Source organism: Pteronotus mesoamericanus, unplaced genomic scaffold (assembly GCF_021234165.1).
Source record: "Pteronotus mesoamericanus isolate MK-2021 breed Mesoamerican mustached bat unplaced genomic scaffold, CSHL_Meso_final contig_164, whole genome shotgun sequence".
Lineage (NCBI taxonomy): Eukaryota > Metazoa > Chordata > Mammalia > Chiroptera > Mormoopidae > Pteronotus > Pteronotus mesoamericanus.
In genome coordinates, this window is record NW_026555065.1 from 24,539,243 (window position 1) to 24,565,610 (window position 26,368).

General features: G+C 37.5%; 1 protein-coding gene and 1 non-coding gene across 3 annotated transcripts in view; both read left to right on the plus strand.

Moving 5' to 3' along the window:
* Nucleotides 1-26,368, plus strand: part of GPR176 (G protein-coupled receptor 176) — a 90,836-nt gene that overhangs the window by 29,782 nt on the left and 34,686 nt on the right. The gene's annotated exons all lie outside the window — the stretch shown is intronic.
* Nucleotides 2,247-2,406, plus strand: LOC129064481 (U1 spliceosomal RNA). The gene has a single exon (XR_008528467.1). It is a non-coding gene; the product is annotated as a U1 spliceosomal RNA (small nuclear RNA).

A 26,368-nucleotide genomic window follows, 5' to 3' on the forward strand; every position in this document is an offset into this window, starting at 1 on the left:
CCAGGAACACTGACACTGTACTACTATGGGTGGAGATTAAAGACAGAATATAAGGGTCTTGTGGAAGTTCCAGTTTCTTAACTAATTCAGAAGCAGTGTCTGTTGATTACAAGCAATTATTTGTCTTATTGATACAATACAGATTAAATTTAAAAATATTTTTAAGAAAGTTAATGAGTCAGGTCCTGGCTGGTTAGCTCAGTTGGTTAGAATATTGGGTTCAGTCCTTGGTCAGGGCACATACAAGAATCTACTAGAGAATGCATAATAAGTGGAACAACAAATTAATGTTTTTTTCCTCTCTCCCCCATCCTCTAAGATCAATAAAAAAATTAATGAGTCAGAGAAAGACAAATACCATGCGATTTCACTTATATATGGAATCTAAAAAACAAAATACATGAACAAACCAAACAGAAATAAATTCTTAGATACAGAGGACATTTTGCTGGCTGCCAGATGCGAGGGGGATGGATCGAACAGTGAAAAACAAGAAGAGTTTACGATGTACAAATTGCAGTTGTAAAAACAGTCATGGGGTCCTGACTGGTGTTGCTGAATTGGTTGGGCAAAGCGAAAGGTCGCTGGTTCAATTCCCAGTCAGGGCACATGCCTAGGTTGTGGGTTTAGTCTTCAGTTGAGGCATGTATAAAAGGCAACTGATTGATGTCTCTCATCCTCTCTTTATCCCTCCCTTGCCGTCTCTATAAAAAGTAACCAAAACCAAAAGAAACAGCCATGGGGATGTAAAGTATAGCAAAAGGAATATAGTCAATAATATTGTAATAACTGTGTAGTGTTAGATAGTACTAGGATGATCACTGTATAAGTTATATAAATGTCTAATCACTCTGTTGTCCACCTAAAACTAATATAATATTGTATGTCAACTGCAGTTGAAAGTTTTTAAAAACATTAAAAATAGTCAATGAATTGGAAAGTTACAGAGTGGGCAAGCTTCTGGCAACTTAAAGCATGTCAATGATTTGTGGCCTATGTCCTTAAGAAGGGTTGAGGCCACTGATGGTAGAGCTTGGAGAGAAGGATGATACACATGCTCCTTTGGAAGAGGATTTAGGATTCTTGATGAAGAGATTCATGTCTTTCCTACTGAGAGTCACGGAAGCAGGCTTACTAATAAATAAGTGGTGTGATTTGAGGTTGAGATTTTTCTCTAGAAAGGTAAGTCCTCAGGAAACTCAAGAGCTTTAGATAAGCAAAAACAGAAAGAAAGGAGACAGATTCTTTTTTTTTGAAATTAACTGTGTGATGCTGTTAATTTCTGCTTGGGGTTGCAGGGCTTTCTAGAACCTCTGTTCTCCTGTTGAATAAATGACTCATTCACATACAGTATGTAATAATGCTGAAACTGGAAAAGCCTGGTGTTCATGCTGCCTGTCACCTACCAGACCCAATGAGCAGAGATGGACTGAATCTTTTTGGGTGCTTTAGTCAGATAACTGGCGATCTGAGAAGATGGTGGGTTTGTACCTTAACAGACTGTCTTCCCTTTCTTTTCAAGCCAGCCTTTCTTATCAGGGGGGCAAAAGTATAGGTAAGGGACTTGGGACTCAAGGGGAAAAAAAGTGTAGGAAAGGGATTTGGGATGCAGGAAAGAGGTTAATCAGATAAAAGCTGTAGTCTGGCAATTTCTGAGGTCCTTTCATCGGCCAACTGGTGATTTTCTTTATCTGGGTCCTGGGTAGCAGACTGTCTCTCCCAGGAACACAATGGCTCGAGTACCACCTTGATTGCTTTATGGTCTCTTCTGGAGCACAAAGCTCAATTGCTTGTGGTCTCTTGGAGTCAGGGTTGGCTGTACTTGCAATTCCTAAAACAATAGCTTTTCACATGCATTAACTAGTAGGCTTATTAACTATTACCTTAAACTAAAATTTTCCAGCCTTTGAGTCCCCCATCAATTCTGCTTCCTTACTCAGCATCATCATTCCAGCAAAGGTGGTTTGAGGACCATTCACATCTCTGTGTTTGTCTGGAATACATGCCCATTCATGCCCAAGTCTTCTCCATCTTCCTTAGAAGTAAGGACCTACATATTCATCATATGGATTTGGATTTTAATTCTTGACCACATTATTTTTAGCCAAATGAAGAAAACCCAGGCCCTTTGCTAGTACAAGAATCCCTCCCAGCTGCTTTGGAATGACAAGTATGCCTCCAAGTATGGATTTTGAATTACCTATATCACAGCCATCTGCTGGTACTTCTTTAGAATACACATTTCTATATTTACCTGGCCGGGGAAATACCATGATCATGGTGTTTTTCCCAAGGCGAGGCTTAACTTCTGCATTCTGGATCTGCTCACCCCTACAATTTCCCCAAATGTGGGAAACTTGACGACATAGTTTATGTTAGTGGGAGACTGTGCTCTACTCTCCTCTAAAAAAAATAAAATAATAAAATACCCATTCCTATGATTCACTACAAACCTGCTGAACCAGAGTCTCTGGAATTGGGCTTAGGAATTTGCATTTTTAATACGTTTCTCAGGTGATTCATAGGCACAATAAAGTTTGGGAACCACTGGTTTAGACTCATAGACTAAGGAGATAACTTCTGAGATCCCCTGGGGTCCAACCTGGGTCCCATTGGAACAAATGCAACCTACCTACCCCTGGAGGCCAGCCTGGGAAAGGTTCGGAGCCTTATTCCCCCTTTAAATTAGGGTATCCACACAATCTGGTAGGCCAAAGCCCCTTCCGAAAGGTCATCGTTATGTGACAGGCTGCTGCTAACAGGCCCAGGTCAATAGCTATTACAGCTGAAGGTGAACACAGTTAATTATCTCATCTTCGGTTGCTAAATTTTAGTTCTACTAACGTTGTGTTATGAGACCCAGACATTTGCATGATAGTTGATAAAAAGGACATCAGTATGCGTAAACACTTTTTGTGCCCTTGGCCCATACTTCGTCACTCTAGTATCTGTGTGCCAAGTGTGGCTTCTTTCAACTCGTAACATTTAAAAAAAATCATTCAGCCTCCACGCTTAGATCTAAGTTTCTGACCATTTGGCCTATTGTTGGGGGAAAACAACACAGACGTTTATAATTTGGTCCAATGCTGTCATTTTATAGTTGTGAAAAATCAAGATGATGGGGGAGGGGAATGAAATAACTTACTTGAGCATGTCCAGCTATAACAAGTCCCCAGGTCTTGCCACTTCTCTGTGAGTGTTCTTTTCTTCGTGGGCTGCCTCCCAACAGGAGGGAACTGTCCCTGTAAAATTCTCTGCTGACTCTCACAGTTCTTGGCAGACAAAATATAATATTCCTGTTTCTAAAGACATATATTGTTTAGTATTTCTCTGTGAAAGCAGGGAAATTGCTTTGAATTGTCTATTCAGTCTGAGATTTGGAGAAATTGTGTCTTTCTTTCTGCCTTGTTCTACATCACTGAGCACTTACCTTCTACAGGAGAGGGATGGGCATTGGCTGAAATAACCTAGGCCAGGGGACTGCTTTCAGTGCCTGTGAGGACCAATGTGGTATAATTATCAAGTCCTGTGATAATTGTGCCACAGTTATTTAATTGGAAGACTTGTCTCTAATTACTTTGGAGACTTATTGGTGATTTAGTTAATAGGCTGGAGCAGCTGCCAAGGAGTAAGGTGGTGGAGGATGGGTTTAGTTTTATTTTGAATTCTCATTCATCCTTCTCACCTCCTTTTTACCTGATATGCTTTGGACACCATCTTGGCTTTATAAAAGAGCACATCTACATTTCTTACTGTGGAATCAGTTGGAAAACATTCAACTAACAGAGCAGTGCTAGAGGGTTTGTTGATTTCTTCAGAATGTGCTGATGAGCCAGTGATTCTTTTCTTCTTTTTAAATGCTCTTTGTGATTGTTACTAAAGTTATGTTTTCTAGAGTGTGGTCAATCCTTTGGGGAGCAGGGTAGCATATGTCAGTCACGAAGAGTAGTTTTGGTAGTAAACAGTCAGGAACTTAGAGCTATTTCTTGGAGGGAAGGAAAACCCTGTAGTTAGTAGGCAGTTTGAGGTTTGAGTCAATGGCTTTTGACTTGTGAACTTTGAGCAAAACTTAAAATGTCCTTGATCATGTGGCAGCCATTACTTGTTCCCTACTTAGTATACATCTTCTCATTATTCCTTTCTTAAAGGACCTTGATTTTGTTTAGGGCTCAAGTACCCTATATAAAATGGAGTAAATCATGCATATAATTCATGCTCTACATCAGTGGACTCCCAACTATGGATTGGAAACAGTGTAGGTATTTGGATTGGAAACAGCATAGGTATTTACTGGAAAAAAAAAAAAAAGACATGTAAGTGGATCCATGCAGTTCAAACCCCTGTTGTTCCAAGGTCAACTGTATAGAGTTGAAAGGCTCAATATTGTGATTGAGTCAACTTTGCTTTTGTGTGAGAACATATGCATTTTTCAGGAATGCCTTTAAAATGTCAGCTCTGAATGTACACAAACCTACCCACTTGGGAATCAGTACCAGAAGGACCCAGTTTGCTTGTGGGTAGAGGGGGAAGTGCCTGAAAGCCGGCCAAGAGCTGAACAAGTGGCATTGTTCCCTCTCTGACCCCTTTCCCACACACAGCGTCACAACGCAGTTACCTGGGTTGCCTCACCCTGGCAAATACCTAAGGCTCCACCCCTTCTGACATAACAGGTGTGCCAAGACAAAGAAATATGGCCCAAATGAAAGAACAGATCAAAGCTCCAAAAATAGAACTAAGCGATGAACAGAGAGCTAACCTATCAGATGCAGAGTTCAAAACACTGGTAATCAGGATGCTCACAGACATGGTTGAGTATGGTCGCAAAATGGAGGAAAAAGTGAAGGCTATGCAAAATGAAATAAAGAAAAATACACAGGGAACCAACAGAGAAGGAAAGTGGGACTCAAATCAATGATTTGGAGCAGTAGGAAGATATAAACATTTGACCAGAACAGAGTGAAGAAACAAGAATTCAAAAAAATGAAGAGAGTCTTAGAAACCTCTGGGACAATTTTATATGTTCTGACATCTGAATCATAGGGGTGCCAGAAGGAGAAGAGAAAGATCAAGAAATTGCAAACTTATTTGAAAAAAATAATGAAGGAGAACTTCTTCAACCTGGGAAAGGAAATAGACTTCCAGAAGATCCAGGACGCTCAGAGAGTCCCAAAGAAGTTGGACCCAAGGAAGCACATGCACACATCAAGGCACATCATGATTATATTACCTAAGACTAAAGATAAGGAGAGAATCTTAAAAGCAGCAAGAGAATAGGAGACAGTTACCTACAAAGGAGTTCCCAAAAGACTATCAGCTGATTTCTCAAAAGACACCTTGCAGGCAAGAAGGGGCTGGAAAGAAGCATTCCAAGTCATGAAAGGCAAGGACCTCCATCCAAGATTACTCCGTCCAGCAAAGCTATCATTTAGACTGGAAGGGCAGATAAAGTGCTTCCCAGATAAGGTCAAGTTAAAGTTCATCATCACCAAACCCTTACTATATGAAATGCTAAAGGGACTTACCTAAGAAAAAGAAGATCAGAAATTATGAACAGTGAAATGACAACAAACTCACAACTATCAACAACTGAACCTAAAGAAAACAAAACCAAAAAACAAAAACTAAGCAAACAACTAGAACAGGAACAGAATCACAGGAACGGAGATCAGAGAGGGAGAATGGAAGAAAATATACAGAGAATAAGCAGCATAAATAGCAGGTACAAAATAGGCAGGGGGAGGTTAAGAATAGTATAGGAAATGGAGAAGCCAAAGAACTTATATGTACAACTCATGGACATTAACTAAAGGAGGGGAATGCTGGTGGGAGGGGGGTGCAGGGCGGACGGTAATAAAGAGGAGGAAAAAAATGGGACAACTGTAATAGCATAATCAATAAAATATTATATAGAAGAAAATAAATAAATATGAATAAAAAAGTCACCTCTTGAGTCATATGAAAATATTTGTCCATCTAGTGTGCTTTCTGCGAAGACATTTCTCTGAAAACAAACCGTACCAAATTATGATACCTTTGTAGTTAAAGGTACAACAGACAATGAAATTCTTGTTGTTGTAATTTAAGATATTTTCAGAAATGGTTGCTTTTACTTTTTCCAGGCTCCACTGAGAGGCAGCACCTCCTATATTTAGGAATTTTAAAATTGACTTTGATAGGTAAAAACAAAAGTGAGCTAACTCTGCCTGCCACCAACAGATGGCAGTATTGGTTGTGTACTGGTTTCCTTTTCTGTTAGTCTATGGTAGACTCACGGTTGCTGGGCTTGTACTTAATTTTGAGGGGTTTTATGAATATTTTTAATCTCATATAATGTCTGTGAAAATGATAAGAAGAAACATTTTATTAATCCAATTTTTATTTTCTCTTAAGAAAATAAAGATAATTAAAGCTGAAGAGACGATGATGAATTCTGTAAGTGTGCAAGAGAGAACTCATTTGACACCCAGGTGTTTCTGAAGGGCAAACTAAGTCATGGAACACATGCCAACTCTTAACAGTACATTTCAAGAATAAACAAAAAGTGAGGAAATGGAAGAACCTTGGAATTTGTTACTCAAGATGGGGTCAATCAGTATTAAAAATGCCAATTAGCCTAATATTAATTTAAGATGAGGTGAGAAGACTTTGTCTGGTGAAAATGGATGGTTTCACAGGCTTTCAGATTCTTCTCATTGGCAAAACATCCATGTGAAGAGTCATTGTTGAGTGCCTGACATTGCTCCTGAGGAGTTGTCAGCTCTTGCAAAGTCAGTCACTAAGGAAAGGGGGTGTTATTACCACTATAGGTATGTGTTTTAGAAAAAGATGCCCAATTCTAAGGAAAATCAGTGAAGAGAAGAGGAAGATGACTTGTGTTAAAGCTTTGAAGTATCTCTCATCTATTTGGCTGAAACACATTTAGAGATTGAAAGCAAGCTACTAGGGTCTTATGGATATAACCTTTATATAGTAAATTTTGAATTCTTCATGTTTTTAGGTTATAGGAAAAGCATGGCTAGTTGATTTCACAGCTTGCATTTTACGCAGTAATTTTAACATCTAGCCTGGAAAATCTTTAAATCAGAAATAACAGGGGACAAATTGTATCAGTTTAAGTGTCATCATCTGACATTTCACAATTCCGCTTAGTGATAAAAATGTGGTTAATGAATAGATTGGCCAAAAGGAGGACTACAAAGAGAACAAAATGAAAACTAAATGACCTTAATGGCAGTTGTGGGGATTGGCTGGCTGGTGGTGTTGGTGAAGGTGCACGGTGCCAATAGAAGTCAGTGCTTCTCACTTGGTTGGTCTACTTGAAGGTAGGCCTTCCATTGACTATCTGTTAGGGCAAAGAGCGTTAGTGCATGGCTGGTGAGTTTCTCAAAGTGAAGTGCTAATAGATAAGGCAAGGCCACTCATGAGACTCACAGATTCAGTAGCTCTGTATTTTCTGTAGCCTGTGTTGGAGTTTTCAGTCCTGTTATATCATCTTGGTAGTGAATGACACTCTTATCTACAGACATCTGGAGGAGAAATCTTTCAGTCATATTTGATTTCTCTCTTTTCCCTATTCTAAAATCTAATCTGGCACAAAGTCCAATTGATTCTACCCCCAAAATATTTCCCATATTAACTGCCACTTCCCTAGAGCTAGTCCTTGTCACCTGAGTTGTAATGCAGTAAAACCTTGGGCTCAGGAGTTGGACCTGATTTGGGAACCTGATACTGCCACCGAGTAACTTTATGACCTTTGGCAAGTTACTTTCTAATCCTAATTTTTCTTAGCTAGAAAATGAGGTTAGTACCATTATCTACCTTGTGATGTTGACTTGAAGATTAAATGAGGTAATAAAAGTGCAGTACTTAGTGTTGAATAAATGTTAGCTATCAGAATATGCTTTATTATAATGGACTCTTAAATGGTTTTCACTTCTCTGATATTTTGCATCTACAAACTATTCTTCTACTGTTGTCAAAATATTTTTTTAAATAAAACACTGTCTGGATTCTATTATTCATTATTAAACACACTCTCATGCAATAGAAGCGGCAATAACAATACAATAGAAGTCTTTTTCTGGCATTTTATTACCTATATGAAATGTATCTGTTATGAACTTTTGGGTTCCATCTCGCCTTGCCGGCTTCATGTCCTATTGTGCCCACTTGTCAGCCTGTGTTCCCCCTTCTCATACTACTCACCCTGTCCGTGTACATCATGCACTTTTAGGTTTCTCTCTGTCTTTGACTGCATCTTCCTTCAGTTTGGATGGAGCTTTCCATCTGTCCTCATTTACTCTGCAGGAGAAAGGAGAAGGTATAAAGTTTTCAAGGCCCACCAAGAAGACTTTATACATTTTCCCTTTTCCTACAGTGTTGTTTGTATCTCTGTTATACAGCTCATTTCTTCCTGCCTTAAAAGAGTTTACTGAGTTATTTTCATGCCTCTGCCCCATCACATTCTGACTTTTGGAACCTTTGTTTTCTCCATAGAGCCTAACTCAATGGATTGCATATTTACAAGTGCTCAGGAAATAAATGCTGAATTGGATGAAATAATTATAGCTTCATTAGCCCTTGCCAATTTGACATCAGTCTCATTTGCAGTGTAATCCAGTGTTTATTTCTGAATGTCTTTCCATTTTTGCTTTTGGGTCACTCAGTAGAGGTCAGTACATAGCATAATGTTGACATTAGATAACAGAAATGCTTTCAATTCAAAGCACGATAAGTTACATTCCCAGCTACTTTGGCTTTTTTGGTTTCTAGGAAATCATGTAGTAAAAAGGTGTCACTCCACTAGGCATTGGGCATCTGCATAGATAGAGCAGAGTTTGTGCAGATACTCTTGAAATGAAGGGAAAGGACTTTGAGTTAATTGAGGAAATTTGGAGAAGGGCTTTGAAGCATTTAACCAGAGAGCAATGAGGAACCACATTAGAGTGTTAGGGAAGGGGACCTGAGGCCAAGGTGATAAGGAGGATAACTTTAGCATGTGGTGGGCATTGCCTGTTGTATATTGGTCTGTTAAAGGCAGTGAAACCTGCATTGAGGGAGAGAGGCTGTACTGTATTTCTACAGAAATACTTTGCATAAAATATATTCCTACATCTCCACTCTCCACCTTACCTTGATGGTAAGAGATGGAAGGATATTAACAAAGAATGTTTTATTTTTGCCTAGTTTTTCTTTATAGAATGTCCCTACTCTTTGATATCATGTTAGATGGGGACTACAAAAGAAACAGCTAAAGAATAATTTTTTGACTGCTACATTATTCCCTGATTTATTGTTCTTCATCTTGTATGAGCCACTAGATTGTTGCAAATCTGACGCAAGTTATTGTTTCTTTATAATGTTGAATATTCCTAGGTGAGAGCAAGCAATGTTCATTTTCGTTCAATTTTTTCAGGGATCTTTGAAAATTTAAACAAATAATGGTAGCATTTTCGATGATTAAAATTAAATTTTGGCAGTTGAGACATCGTCATATCCGTTCAAGAGCAGACAGAGGTATCAGAAATATTCAAATATGGCAAAATTTACCAATTCACATTTCACGATCACAAAATGAGTTCAGAGCCTTCATTTGTACTGAAAAAACATAAATGTGAATGATTTTATCACAACAGGTACTAAATCTACTTGAGGACCAGATGGGTTATTCATAGAATTGTTGCAAATGTGTGACTTGCAACAAATTGTAGTGGTTTATTGACTTTTGGAAAGGATTCTTAGAATCTGTTCAACTTTCACCTCTGTGGTTTTTTATTCGTGTGAACCAGATCACGTGCCAGCAAACTCACCAATGAACCTGCTTTTCCTAACATTGAGAATATTGTCACTGATCTTACCAGGTAGGGTATCATGTTTAAAAGTTCTTACCTTATATTCTTGTATCAAAAGCTTTTACACTTTAGCAAAATGACTGGTAATACATGAGCCACTTTGGTTTTTTTTAAGCTTTGATTTTGGATTGTGCTATGGAAATTTATGTTCAAACAATATAGAACAACCCCACTCCCCCAACCAAACAAACAAAACAATACGGAAATAATAGGGAGATAAGCTTAGTTTCAAATTGGGTGTGTGCATTGCATGCACATGTGCTCATACATGTGCGTTGGAAGGGGGAGGTTAGCTGCTCTATTTCTAAGGGTAGGGTTATATTACCCGAAGAACTAGGAACAGTAAGTGCTAAACACAGGGGACAAGGACAGTCTGAACACTGGGAGTCAAGGTAAGAGAAGTTAATTCTCACTCCAAGGGTAGGGGCAGAGCTAGAAACAGGGACGAAGCCAAGAGGGTCAGCACTTAGAGAGCCTATCTTAGTATATATGGGCTGCTATAACAGAATACTATGGAATGAATGACTTATAAACTACATAAATTAATTCCTCACAGCTCTGGAGGCTGGGAATTCCAAGGTCAAGGTGCCAGCAGATTTGGAATCTGATGAGGGCTCTCTTCATGGTTCATAGGCATCTTATCTCTCTGTTCTCACATGGTGGAAGGGACCAGAGAGCTCTCTGGGTCTCTTTTATAAGGGCACTAATATCATTCATGAGGGCTTCACCCCCATCACATAATCGCCTCCCAAAGGCTCCACCTCCTAATACCATCATATTAGGGATTAAGTTTCAACATGTGATTGGAAGGACACAAACATTCAATCTATAGCACAGCCACTGGAATGGTGAGTTCTTAAAGGGTCCCCAAGGGAGAAAAGTATCCTAAACAATTACTTAGAACAAAGGGAGAATGCCCAACATTGAATCTAATGATCTGAAACAGTCACCTTGTGAGGTTTAACATGCAGTTATCACTTCCTTTGTGAAACACATCTTTAATGTTCATTATGAGAAATTTATGAATTGAAGTATTAGAAGTTCTCCCACTGACAGCTAACTGATGTCTCTTTGATGTGAACTGATGTCAGATTTTCTGCTGGGTGAACCATTGATCTCACTTGTAAAGGGTACAAAATGTTAAATGGTAAATTTTCACAATATATTTTTTTTAAAAGAGATTTCTTTTGCAAAGCCGTGTTAAAAGTACAGTTACTCTCATGTTGACACTAAAATATAATTAAATTATTTAAACACTCTATATTACAGGTAAAGTAATGTCTATACTATCTAATTCCTGAAAATCTTTACTTCCATGGCTACATTGTATCATGGTTGATAAACTTCATTAACTGTGAAGATTGTGTGGGGTTTTTTCCTTAGATAAGGATAGCATTTGAAGGATTTCCATCTAGAGTTTATTGACTTCATTCAATCACACTTTGCTGAAACATTTAATTCCTGGGACATTTCATGGATTTATTGGGGCCACGATGAACAGAATGCTTGCAATTTGGACTATCTCAGTATGTCCCTTAGCAGAGTTTCTCTTCTTCAAGGTAATTAATTGGTACTAATTCCTTCAGTTGGTTCACTTGGCTCCTGCTTTATAAATGGGGCCAGTTTCTGGATATTTCAAACTGTCCAGCATTGTAATAATTAAGAAAAGAATTTGTTTCATTTTCAGATAGTGCTTTGGCATTGGGAATATTATAAAAACAATGTAAATATCAAAACGCAGAGTTAGCCCGGGCTGGTGTGGCTCAGTGGATTGACCGCTGGCCTGCAAACCAAAATGTCATCAGTTCGGTTCCTGGTCAGGCTCATGCCTGGGTTGTGGCCCAGGTCCCCAGTTGGGGGTGTGTGAGAAACATCAGTGTTTCTCTTCCTCTCTTTCTCCTCCCCTTCTCTTCTCTCTAGAAATAAATAAATAAACTCTTTTTAAAAAAATGCAGAATCAGCCATGCTCTTCAGGTCACAGGAGCATCATCCTGAAATTCCCTTCAGCTTCTTATCCACGCTAAGGCAAGCCTGTGTTCTGAGCCCTCAGGTCGCTTTCTTTTTTATTGCACAGATTTAGCCAACTACAGGAGGTGTAGTCAATGACTAGAAAATGATGGTAAATGAAGCAATTTTCTAATGGGCATTCCAAAATTACAGATCACAGAGGGGAAGGAATCTGGAGGAGAACACACTCAATTGAGAATATTTGCAGTTGATCGTAAGTGTGATACAAACATTCCATTTAACTCCCCCTGTGTCTCAATTTCCCCTGTAGAGACTGGAGCAGCTCCCCTTGCTTCTGTTCTCCTTTATAGAGACATGAAGAATGCATAAAGGGAGGAGCACTTAAAGTGCCCAGGACTTCATTCCCCAGTCTTGGCAATGCTGGAGAGGCTGGCTCTTGGCTAAGGAGAGCCTGAAGCTCACCATCCCGAATCCCGGACTTTATCAGGACTTGATGCTTTTATTTAAAAATTTTATAGGCCCTGACTTGTGTGCCTGAGTTGGTTGGGCCTCATCCCATGAAGTGTAAGTTTGCCAGTTTGATTCCTGATCAGGGCACATGCATGGGTTGTGAGTTCAGTCCCTGTTTGGGGTGCATGCGAGAGGCAGCCGATCCAGGTCTCTCTCTCATGTTGATGTTTCTCTCCCTCTTTTCTCCTCTCTAAAAATAAAAAAAAGTTTAAAAAATAAAATAAAAATCCTCTCATCAACTGTGAAAATCATGTGTTCACTCTAGTGTTCATTCATTCATACTTACAACTGGGTAGATTTTCTTTTTTTAACTTTAGTGTTTTTGGAGGAGTATTACTTATCTTAAAGACTAAGAGCCAAGGAATTAAGAATGATCTGTGTGACCAGTTTTAATCATTTTTTAAATTAGCAAAAAATATTATTGGCATTATCTCCAGTTTAAGTCTTTAAAAAATTGTGGTTAAAAACCACATAACATAATAAAAAATACCATCTTAATTACTTTTAAACACACTTTTTGACTTTTTAAGATTTCATATATAAATGATATTATGTAGTATTTGTCTTTGTCTCTTTGATTTATTTTATGTAGCATAATGTCCTCAAAGTTCAGTACAGTAGTGTCAACTATGTGTATTTTGTTTTGTAACAGGTCTCTAGAACTTTTTCATCTTGCAAAACTGAAACTATATACCCATTGAAATACAACCCCGCTTTTCACAACCCCCTAATAACCATCATTCTACTTTAAGAATTTGATCACTTTAGATATCTCATGTACATGGAATCATGCGGTATTTGCTTTTGTGACTGGCTTATTCCACTTAGTAATGTCCTCAAGGTTCATCCATGTTGTAGCATGTGACAACTTTTTCTTCATTTTAAAGCCCGAATACTGGTAGTAAGTGGAAGCTACACTAATCTCCTTCCAGGACCAATCTGCAATTACAACTAAATTGTAGAGAAATAATCCAGAATAACCAACTGAACACTAGCTAGAGAGAAGCCTTATAACCCAAGGACAGACAGAAGACATGACTTCACCTCTAGACTGGTAGGCAGTGTGGAGGAAGCATGAGAGGGCTGGCTGGGCTCCCATGGCCAGAGGGATATTTCAGCAGCTGGAGGGATTCCCCCTGAGAAGTGTGGGGTCTAAACCCCAAGCTGGGCGGCCCTAGCCTACAGCACCAGAGCCAGAAAGGAACCCAGATAACCACCAGATGAGAAAAGCAGCAGGGTTGCTGTCTGCCAGAGAGACAGCTGGAAACAGAGAGCCTCTTAAAGGGCCAATACACACATTTTCATTTGCAGCCACTTACCCTGGGCTCTAGGAGGGAGGGAAGAGTGGACTAAAAATGCTGGAGGATAGTCTGGTGGCTCTGGGGAGAGGGCTAAAGGAACAGCTACCAGGATCCCCATGTGCAGGAGCCGTCTTTCTAGGCAGAGCACTTCTCTCCAAGTGGCATCAGCCTTAGGGGAAGCAATACCCTTGCCCTCAGGAATTACTCTTTCCCACCTTAAGCTGGACTGCAAATCACTCTGTGATTAGATTAACAACTGACCAGCTTAGCAACCAACTAGTTTAACATCTAAGGTGGAAAATACTAAGAACCAGCCAAAATGGGAAGACAGGAAACAGACCCCAAATGAAAGAACAAGAGAATTCTCCAGAACTAGATGAAATGGAGGCAAGCAATTTATCAGATAGAGAGTTTAGAGTATTGATTATAAGGATACTCAACAGCATGAAAAAAGACATAGGAACTATAAACATGGTTCAGCCAGAAATAAAGAATGCAATATTTGAGATAAATAATACACTAGAAGGAATAAACAGTAGGTTAGATGAAACAGAGGATAGAATCAGTGTTTTGGAAGACAAGGTAGAAAAAAACACCCAGGCAGGGCAGCAAAAAGAAAAAAAAAAAGAAGAATAAAAAAAATAAGGGGAGCTTAAGAAACATTTTGGAGAGCCTGAAGCATAACAATCAAATATTATATTCTGCATTATGGGAATACCAGAAGGAGAAGAGAGCAAGCAAGGAATTGAGAGCCTGTTTGAAGAAATAATGATGGAAAACTTCCTTAATCTGATGAAGGAAAAAGTCACACAAGTCCAAGAAGCTCAGAGTCCCAAACAAGTTGGACCCAAAGAGGCCTTCCCTGAGACACATCATAATTAAAATGACAAGGCTTAAAAACAAGAAGAGAATTCTAAAAGCTGCAAAATAAAAGCAGGTAGTTAGTTAGAAGGGAGCACCGATTAGACTGGCACTTGATTACTCAACAGAAACATTTCAGGCCAGAAGGGAGTTGTGTGGAATATTCAAGGTAATGAAAAGTGAAGGCATGCAACCAAGGCAACTTTACCCAACAAGGCTATCATTTAAAATTAAAGGGGAAATAACCCTGGCTGGTGTGGCTCAGTGGATTGAGCGCTAGTCTGTGAATCAACGGGTTACCAGTTTGATTCCCAGTCAGGGCACATGCCTGGGTTGCGGGCCCAGTCCCCAGTTAGGGGCATATGAGAGGCAACCACACATATTGATATTTCTCTCCCTCTCTCCTTCCCTTCCCCTTTCTCTAGAAATAAATAAGATGAAAAAAAATCAAAGGAGAAATAAGGAGTTTCCCAGACAAGAAAAAGCTAAAGGAGTTTACACCAAACCAGTACTGCAACAAATGTTAAAGGGCTTGCTGTAAGAAGGAGGAGAAGGACGAGAAAGAGAAGAGGAAGGGAGAGGGGGAGGAGGAGAGAGGGGGGAAAGGGAGGAGGAGAAAAAGAAGAAGAAAAAACCCCAGAAAAAGTCTAATAAAATGGCACTACATATAGTTATCAATAATCACCTTAAATGTAAATGGCTTAAATGCTCCAACCAAAAGACATAGGATAGCTGAATGGATGAGAAAAGAAGACCCATATATATTCTGCCTCCAAGATACCCATCTCAGATCAAAAGATACACACAAACTAAAAGTAAAGGCTTGGAAAAAGATATTTCATGCACATGGAGAAGGAAAAAAAGCTGAGGTAGCAGTACTTATATCCAACAAAATAGGCTTTAAAACCAAGGCTGTAGTAAGAGACAAGGAAGGACACTACATAATGATAAAGGGAACAATCCAACAAGAGGATGTAACCCTAGTAAACTTCACACACCTAACACAGAATCTCCTAAATACGTAAAGCAAATCTTGATGGACATAAAAGGAGAGATTGACAGAAATACGGTCATAATTGAGAATTTTAACATCCCATTGACTTCAGTGGATAGATCTTCCAGTAAGGAAATAAAAAAGGAGACAGTGGACTTAAACAACATACTAGATCAAATGTATTTAATTGACATCCTCAGAGCATTTCATCTCAAAGCAGCAGAATATACATACTTTTCAAGTGCACATGGAACGTTTTCTAGAATAGACCACATGTTAGGACACAAAACAAGTCTCAAATAAATTTAAGAAGATTGAAATCATGTCAAGCATTTTCTCTGATCACAATGCTATGAAACTAGAAATCAATCAAAAGAACACTGAAAAACACACAAAGACATGGAAGCTAAATAATACATTATTAAACAATAAATGGATCAACAACAAGATCAAGGAAGAAATCCAAAGATACCTTGAAACAAATGAAAATGAGCATACAACAACCCAAAATCTGTGGGACACTGGGAAAGCAATCCTAAAAGGGAAATTCATAGCATTACAGGCCTACCTTAAAAAACAAGAAAAAGTTCAAATAAACAATCTAACTTCACTTTTAAAGGAACTTGAAGAACAAAAACAAACAAAACCCAAAGTGAGTAGAAGGAAGGAAATAATAACGACCAGAACAGAAATAAATAAGTCTAAAAAAGATACACAAAATATTAATAAATCTAACAGTTGGACCTTTGAAAAGATAAACAAGACTGACAAACTTTTAACCAGGCTCATTAAGAAAAAAAAAAGAAAGGACCCAAGTTAATAAAATTAGAAATGAAAGAGGAGAAATAACAACTGAAACCAAAGAAATACAAAGGATTGTAAGAAAATATTATGAACAGTTACATGCCAACAAACTGGACAACCTAGATGAAATGGATAAATTCCTAGAAACATACAATCTTCCAAAACTAAATCAGGAAGAATCAGAGAATCTGAATAGACAGATTACATCTAATGAAATTGAAGCAGTAATCAAAAGCCTCCCAAAAAACAAATACCCTGAACCAGATGGCTTTACAGATGAATTTTATCAAACATTCTGAGAAGAAATAACACCTCTCCTTCTCAAACTATTTCATAAAATTCAAAAGGAGGGAAGGCTCCCAAACTCATTTTATGAGGCCAGCATTATCCTAATTCCAAAACTAGATTAAGGCACTACAAAGAAAGAAAATTATAGGCCAATATCCCTTATGAACATAGATGCTAACAATCCTCAATAAAATATTAGCAAACCAAATACAGCAATGCATCAAAAAGACCATACCCCATGATCAAGTGGGATTTATTCTGGGAATGCAAGGTTGGTACAACATTTGCAAAGCACTAAATGTGATTATTCACCATAGAAATAAAATGAAGGATAAAAACCACATGATCATATCAATAGATGAAGAAAAAGTATTTGATAAAATCCATAAAATGCAGCATTCATTTGTCATAAAAACTCTCAGCAAAGCAGGAATAGAGGGAACATATATAAACATAATAAAGGCCATATATTACAAACCCACTGCCAGCATCATACTCAACACAAAAAAACTACAAGTGTTTCCCTTAAGATCAGGAACAAGACAGGGATGTCTGTTTTCACTCTTACTCAAATAGTATTGGAAATCCTAGCCACAGCAATCACACAAGAAAAAGAAAGAAAAGGCATCCAAGTTGGAAAGGAAGAAGTTAAACTGTCTTTATATGTAGATGACATGGTACTATACATAGAGAACCCTAGAGATTCCACCAAGAAACTACTAGAACTGATAAATGAATTCAGCAAAGTAGAAGGATACAAAATTAATATCCAGAAATCATTTGCATTTTTACATGCTAATAATGAGCTAACAGAAAGGGAAATTAAGAAAACAACCTTATTCACAGTTGCTTCAAAAAGAATAAAATACCTAGGAATAAACCTAACCAAGAATGTAAAAGACCCGTGCACTGAAAATTATAAATATAAGACATTGAAGAAGATAACAAAATAAAAGGAAGCACATACCGTGTTCATGGATAGGAAGAATTAACATCATTAAAATGCCCATACTACCCAAAGCAATCTATAGACTCAACACAATTCCTATCAAGACTCCAATGACGTATTTCACAGAACTAGAATAAATATTTCAAAAATTTGTATGGGACCACAAAAGACCCTGCACAGCAACACTGATCCTGAGAAAGAAGAAGACAGTTGGAGGAATCACACTACCTTTTATCGAACTATACTATAATGCCACAGTAATCAAAAGAGCCTAGTACTGGCATAAAAATAAACACATAGATCAATGAAACAAAATAGAGAGCCAAGAAATAAACTCACACCTTTATAGCCAATTAATATTTGACAGAGGAAGCAAGCACATACAATGGGATAAAGATAGTTTATTCAATAAATGCTGTTGGGAAAACTGGACAGATATGTGCAGAAAAATGAAATTAGACCACCTTTTACATCACATAATAAATTCAAAATGAATCAAAGACTTAAATGTTAGACCTGAAGCCATAAAAATCCTAGAAGAAAATATAGGCAGCAACATCTCAGACATTGCTCATGGAAATTTATCAGATACATCTCCCCAGGCAAAAGAAACAAAATAAAAAATAAATAAAGGGACTACCTCAAATTAAAAGTTTTTGCACAACAAAGGAAAACATCAACAAAATAAAAAGACAGTCCACAGAATGGGACAACATATTCACAGATATATCTGATAAGGGGTTAATATCCAAAATTTATAAAGTACTTACAAAACACCAAAAAATCAGACCCAATTAAAAAATGGACAAAGGACCTGAATAGACACTTCTCCAAGCAGGACCTACAGATAGCCAATAGACATATGAGAAGATGCTCAATGTCACTAATCAGAGAAAAAAAATCACATTAAAACCATGATGAAATACTATCTCACACCTGTCAGAATGGCTATCATCAATAAATCAACAAAAAAGTGCTGGTGAGGATGTGGAGAAAGGGAAACCCTTTTGCCCTGTTGGTGGGAATGCAGAGTGGCGCAGCCACTGTAGAAAGCAGTATGGAGAGAACTCAAAAAATTAAAAATGGATCTGCCTTTTGACCTAGAGATTCCACATTTCGGAATATATCTGAAGGAACCCAAAACACTAATTAGAAAGAACATAAGCACCCCTGTGTTCATTGCAGTGTTATTTACAATCACCAAGATACGGAGGCAGCCCAAGTGTCCATCAATAAAGCAACTATGGGTCATTTACACAATGGAATTCTACTCAGATGTAAAAAAGAAGAAAATTTCACTCTTTGCAACAGTATGGATAGACCTGGAGAACATTATGCTAAGTGAAATAAACCAGTTAGAGAAAGACAAACACCATATGATTTCACTCATATGTGAAATCTAATGAACAAACTGAACTAACAAGCAAAACAGAAGCAGACTCATACATGGAGAGCGGATGACAGCTAGCGGGGCAGGGCGTTAGAGGGTGGAGTGATTGAGCAGAAAGGAAAAAGGACTCATGAACATGGACAACAGGGTGGTGATTACTGGGGAGAGGGGAGTGTAAGGGGACTAAATGGTAATGGAAAAAATACAATAAAGATTAAAGTAAAAAATAATTTAAGAAAATAAATAAAAGGGAAGAAAAAAATAAAGCCTAAATACTATTTAATTGTTTGTGTGTATCATATTTTGTTTATTGATTCATCCATTGATGGACACCTGGATTGCTGCTACCTCTTGACTATTGTGAATAATGCTGTGAACATGGGTGTGGAAATATCTCTCTGAGTCTGTGCTTTGAATCTTTTGGACATATATCCAGGAATGGAATTGGTAGATCACAGGGTAATTCTATTTTTAAACCTTCCTTTAGAAACTACCATACTGTTTTCCATAGTGACCATATCATTTTACCTACCCATCAGCAGCGCACAAGTGTTCCAATTTCATCACATTGTTCTCAACACTTGTATTTTTTTATTTGATAGTAGCTATCCTAATGAATGTGCGAGTGCAGGTGCCTACTGTGCCTACTGTGTGCCAAGTAATGCTGTAGACATTGTGGAGGCAGTGGTAAATAAGTTGGACAAGCCCTGTCCTTAATGGGCTTGCTTTGTTATTCATTCATTCATCCACCACTCCCCCATTGAGATATAGTCAACATAAAACATTGTGTAAGTTCATGTACAGTGTGTTGATTTGATACATTTATATATGGCAAAATAATAATCATCATAGTATTAGCTAACCATCCCATTACATATGTACTGTTTCTTTTTTTCTGTGGTGAGGATATTTAGGATCTACTCTCTTAGCAACATTTAAGTATGTGATACAGTTTTATTAGCTATAATCATCATGCTGTATATGTCCAGTACTTGTAATCTTATAATTGGAACTTTGTAGACTTTGGTCAACATCTCATTTCCTCCACTCTAGTACCTAGTAACTACTGCTCTACTTTTTTTAATTTTAAGAAAAGTTCAACTTTTTAAGATTTCACATTTAAGTGATATTATATAATATTTGTCTTTCTTATTTCATGTAGCATAATGACCTCAAAGTTCACAAACAGCAGGATTTTCTTCTTTCTCGTGGCAGAATATAATATTCCATTGTGTATATACCACATCTTTATTTGTCCATTGATGATCCTGATTCCAATTCCTTTGACCATAGCTGGATCACCTGGTAGTTCTTTCTTAATTTTTTTTGAGGAATTTCCATACTGTTTTCTATAATGGCTATACAAATTTGCATTCCCCCAATGAGTTCATGAGGGTTCCCTTTTCTTCACACCCTCACCAACACTTGTTATTGCTTGTCTTTTTGATTGTCACATCTAATGGGTTTATTTAAATATGTACCCCAAGTTGCTTTTCCATGATAGTTTTGAGCTGATTACACATGCATACTTTTTAAATCTGATACTTAAAATATTCTGATACAGTATATGAGGTCCGTCTAGAAAAAGTCCAGCCATTGTAAATGTAATGAGAATGGTTTGCATGACATTGATGTAACCTGGCAGCCAATGAGAGTGGACTGGAATGCCCATGCGTGAACAATGGTGACTTCATTGTACTAGTCAGTGGGAGTGGTAAACGCTACTGAGTGAGCATGTGTACTGTGTGGCCATCACATTCAAAATGACTGAGTGAGTAGAGCAACAAATCTGCATTAAATTTTGCATTAAGCTTGAACATTCCTCTGCGGAAACTCTTTGGATGATTCAGAAGGCCGCAGCCATGGGCAACTGGTGTTTGGCAGCTTCATCATGACAATGTACCCACTCCTGCATCATGTCTTGTGCAGAGTTTTTGGCAAAACATCAAATCACCCAGGTGACTCAGCACCCTCACAGCCCAGATTTGGCACCCTGCAACTTCTGGCTTTACCCAAAACTAAAATCACCTTTGAAAGGGAAGAGATTTCAGACCATCAATGACATTCAGGAAAACACGATGGGGTAGCTGATGGTGACCAGAACTGTGTGAGATCCCAAGGTGCCTACTTTGAAAGGGACTGAAGTGTGATTGTCCTGTGTACAATGTTTCTTGTATCTTCTTCAATAAATGCCTCTATTTTTCATAGCACATGGCTGGATACTTTTTGGACAGACCTTGTATACTTGTAGCATAGCTGGTTAATGTTAAGTACATAATATCTGGTCAAGAGGAGAAAGCTAACAGGCACATCTGGGATTCCATTCTCACCTTGTTTGCATTAGCAAACACATTTCTAAATAACCCATTGGTCAAAGGTAAATCAAAAAATATGTTTGATTTTTAACTGCCTGAATTGATAACTGACTAGTTGGCTTTACAAGTGAGTTACCCAGGAAATAACAGACTAATTTGCAGTTTGTTTTGCAAAGCACTAGGCTCCCTTTTTGACTATTACCAACAGAGTACTGGACTTGATTTTTGAAACGTTGGCTAAGATTCTAGTCCCACATAGCAAATAGATGTCAGTTGTCTTACCAGCTCCATTTGATTGGTGGCAGCTGCCTGGAATGCAGTGTTGATATGGATTTTGAGGTCTTGTACTGGGACCAGCGGCAAAGAAGTCTGGTAGATTTTCAGTGTTTGCCATGAGTTACAAAGGGAGAGTGGTAGTATATGGGCTTTACACGCTCTCTAGGGCCATTTGGAAACTGTTCTCAAATAAGAAACTATTGCCTTCATGATTCATTTTCCTATTTCTCATAATATTAGTTGAGCAACCTCATCATGCATTTTTCTTTTCTGGGCTGGCAGAAAACACTAGACCATAAGAATAAGAACAGCATGAAATAAAGGAATAAATAGGTTTTTTCCTTCAGGATATGTCAGTAGATTATTGTTGCCTGGTGGACTGAATCTGATTACACAGCCTTATGATACCCCTGGGCCATAATACCAAAAGGATACTTTCAAGGGCAGATACCAACCAAGGGAGCAATTGCAATCAAAGTCTAATTAAGAGACAAAGCTGGAAATTCTTTATTGGTCTTGGTCTTAATTCACTCTGACATTTTAGAAACAAAACATATCTGAGACAGAAGAGATGACTGGAAATGGCACCAAATCCTTCATGTGCTAAAATATATACTAAAAAAAAGTGCTACTCTAAATCTATGTTCTGAGAAAACCAATTTGGTGTGTGGAATTACAGTTGCTATGACAACCAGGGGCTGCAGTCCACTGGCTTGTGCTCTGAAGGAAAACCGAGTTGTTTGTGGATGAGAACCAAACCCTGGCTCAGAGAAAGAGTGAGCCCGGGACATGTTTCTTTAAGTGCCAGGTCCTCATCTTGAGCCTCAGAGGAAATAAGTTTTCTAATTTTCTAACCCTTTTGTGTTAGGTCCTCCAATTACTTTAACTAGGTGAAGCATCTGTGTCTGACGTCAGGAAGAAAATACCTAAACAAGAATACCAGTTTGAGCGGAAAAAAATATTTTAGGTTGACAGTTAACATGAAATAATTTTGTTTACAATTTCAGAGTAAAGAATCTTGTCTTGCACTGGTATTCATATTCTTGAAGAAATCATGGAAACAAGCTTTTCTGACTCAAGAGTGCTCTCTTTCTGGTGTTTTCAGGCATAATGTTTTCTTCATTGATTTCATACAAAGCAACATAGCCTGTGTTGAATGTTGGAAGCTCTTCATGTGGGAAATTATTTACAACCAAATGTGAACATTTTTCAAGAAAAGGATAAACTAATTAAACAATAGTCCCAAGTCTCAAATATTTCTCAAGAATAGATTCTTCTTTCTGTATCTTGGTGAATGACACCATTATCTGTACAGCTGTTCAAGTCAGAAACCTAGGAGTCACTTTTGACTTTTTCATTCTCCACAGATAATCCATCTGCAAATACTATTGATTCTGCCTTCACAATATATCCAACAGCTACCTACTTCTCCCTGTTTCAACTCTCACTATGATAGTTTTAACATGGTCATCTCTTACCTGTAGGACTTCATGTTCTCCAAACTGGCCTCTCTCTCACTACTCCTGCTATTACCATTCATTCTCCCACAGCTATTATATGTGTGTGTGTGCATATATGTATACATATGTATAAATACATATAATAGAAAGGCACAGGATGGGGCTGAAATAGGTATACAGTTATAATACAAGTAAACAATACAATAATTATAAGAATAAACTCTGTGTACTCACAACTGTAAACCTACTTTTGCCTCACCCTGTATATATAATATAAGCATATATTATATATTAAACTTTTTTTTAGTTGTTGATTGACATGCAATTGTAAGTAACAATACAGAGATTCCATATACCCAGCTTCCCCAAATGGCAACATCTTTCATGATTATACTATAATATTATAACTAGGATATTGACATTGATATATCAAGATACATTCCCATCACTGCAAGGATCTTTCATAATCACCACTGCTTTTCTTCCACTGCCACCCTCACCTTAGCTCCTCGCACACACTCATCTGTTCTCTATTTCCATAATTTTGTCCAAGGTTGTTTTATAGGTTGAATCATACAGTATATGAGTATATGCTAGAACTTCTAGAATTATTTTGAAAGAGTCCATGGATCCTTCATATATGTTCTGTGACTAATCCCTTCACCTTCTTTCAATCAGTCCTCATCTCTTCCCTACCCTCTTACAGCTATCAGTCTATTCCCTGATTCTATGCCTCTGATTCTGTTTTGCTTATTAGTTTATTTTGTTCATTAGATTCCCCTTATGGGTGATATCATATGGTATTTGTATTTCATCTACTGGCTTATTTTACTTAGCATAATAGTCTCTATTTTTATCTATGCTGTTGTAAAAGGTAAGAATTCCTTCTTTCTTTCTGCTGCATATTATTCCATTGTGTAGATGTACCACCGTTTTTTTATCTACTCATCTACTGATGTGTGCTTAGGTTGTTGGTGCAAATCTTGGCTATTGTAAATAACGCTGCTATGAACATGTGGGTGCATAAGTTCTTTTGAATTGGTGTTTCAGGATTATTTGGGTATATTCCCAGCATGAAATCACTGGGTCAAAAGGCAGTCCCATTTTTAGTTTTTTGAGGAAATTCGATACTATATTCCACAGTGGCTGTACCAGTGTGCATTCCCATAAAGAGTGCACTAGGGTTCCCTTTTCTCCACATCCTTGGCAGCCCTTCCTGTCTATTGATTTATTAATGATAGCCATGTTGGGAGGTGTGAGGTGATATCTCACTGTGGTTTTAATTGCATCCCTCTGATGGCTAGTGACATTGAGCAGTTTTTCATATGTCTATGGGCCGTTAGTATGTCCTCCTTGGAGAAGTGACTATTCAGGTCCTTTGTCCATTTTTTAATTTGATTATTTGTCTTCCTAGTGTTGAGGTGTAAGTTCTTTATATATTTTAGAGAGTAAACCCTTGTCTGATGTATCATTGGCAAATATGTTCTCCTGAACAGTTGGTTTTCTTTTCATTATGATGATGGTTTCTTTAGCTATGGAGAATCCTTTTAATTTGATATAGTCTCATTTGTTTATTTTTTAAATTTTCCTTGCCCTAGGAGATTTTTCAGCAAAAATATTGCTATGCAAGGTATCTGAAATTTTACTGCATATGTTATCCTCTAGGACTTTTATAGTATCATGGCTTATATTTAAGTCTTTCATCCATTTTGAGTTTATTCTGGTATATGGTGTGAGCTGGTGGTCTAGTTTCACTTTTTTTGCATGTACCAGTTCAGTTCTCTCAACACCATTTGCTTGCATGTGCCCTGCCTGGGGACCAAACCTGCAACCAGTTATGTGTCCTGACCAGGAATCAAACTCACAACCTTTCAGTTTAGAGGACAACGCCAACCAACTGAGCCATACCAGTCAGGGCTCCCTTTTCTAATGTAAGTATCAATGCCTAGTGCTATACAATTTCTCTCTCAGTGCTGCTTTAGCTGTGATGTTTCATTTTCATTTTCATTTAGTTTAGTTTATCCTTTGATTTGCTTAAAACTCCCTTTTTGACCCAGGGATTATTTAGATATGAATCATTTACTTTGCAAGTGTTTGTCGATTAGTTGTTAAAAAGAAAGGTGTTGAAGTCTCCAACTATAGCTAGATATTTGTCTATTTCTGCTTTTAGTTCTATGAGTTTTTCATTCACATATATTGTTCTTTGAAGTATATCAATTTAGGATTGCTTTGTCTTGCTGGGTTTACTCTTTTATCATTGTATAATGCTCTTCTCTGTCTCTGGTAATTTTTTTTGGTTCTGAAGCCTACTTTATCTGTTATTAATATAGCAGCTTCTGCTTTCTTTATGTTTGCATCATACAATATATCATTTTCCATCCTTTTACTTTCAACCCATACATATTATTATATTTGAAATGAGTTTCTGTGAGACAGTATCTGGTTGGGTCCTGTTTTTTAATCTGCTCTGACAATCTCTGTCTTTTCATTGGTATACTTGGATGATTTGTATTTAATGTAATTATTGATATGTTAGGGTTTAAGTCTGCCATGTTACTATTTGTTTTGTTCTCTCAGTTTTTTCCCTCTTTTTCCTGATTTCCTATGGATTAATCATTGTTTTTTGAACTCCATTTTTTTTTGTCTATAGTGTTTTTGAATGTATCCTTTTGCATAGCTTTTTTAGTGGTTGTTTTAGGCATTTCATGATCTATGTATACAACTTACCACAGTCTACTGGTGCCACCATTTTACCAGTTTATGGTATAGAAACTTCATCATCCTTTACCCTTCCTCATTTATAATATAATTCTTGTAAATATTTTCTCTCTATACATTTGGAACTACATTAGACAGTGTTATAATATTTTTATTTAAGCCCTCAAACATTATTTAGAAACCATAAGAGAAGAAAAATGTATTTTCCTATACTTTTACTATTTCTATTGCTTTCCTTTCTTCCTGATATTGTAAGATTTCTTCTCTTATTATTTCCTTTCGTTTAAGAGAACTTCCTTTAGTTATTCTTTTAGGGTAGGCCTGCAGTTATTCTTTTAGGAATCTGCTTTCCCTTCATTTTTTTCCCTCTAGATAAACATTTCTCATTTAACAGTTCTTTTCTTTCAGTACTTGAAAGCTGCTGCTTTCTGACTTCCATGATTTCTGGTGAAAAATCTGCAATAATAATAATAATTATTATTTTTCTGTAGTTAAGATGTTATTCCTCTCTTGCTTACTCTCTTCAAAACTTTTGTCTTTGTCTTTGGTTTTCAGAGATTTGACTATGATGTGTCTTGGTGTGGACTTCTTTGAGATCATCTTATTTTGGGTTCACTCTGCTCCTTGAATCTGTATATTTGTTTTTTGCAAAATGTGGGAAATTTTCTGCTATTATTGTCTTC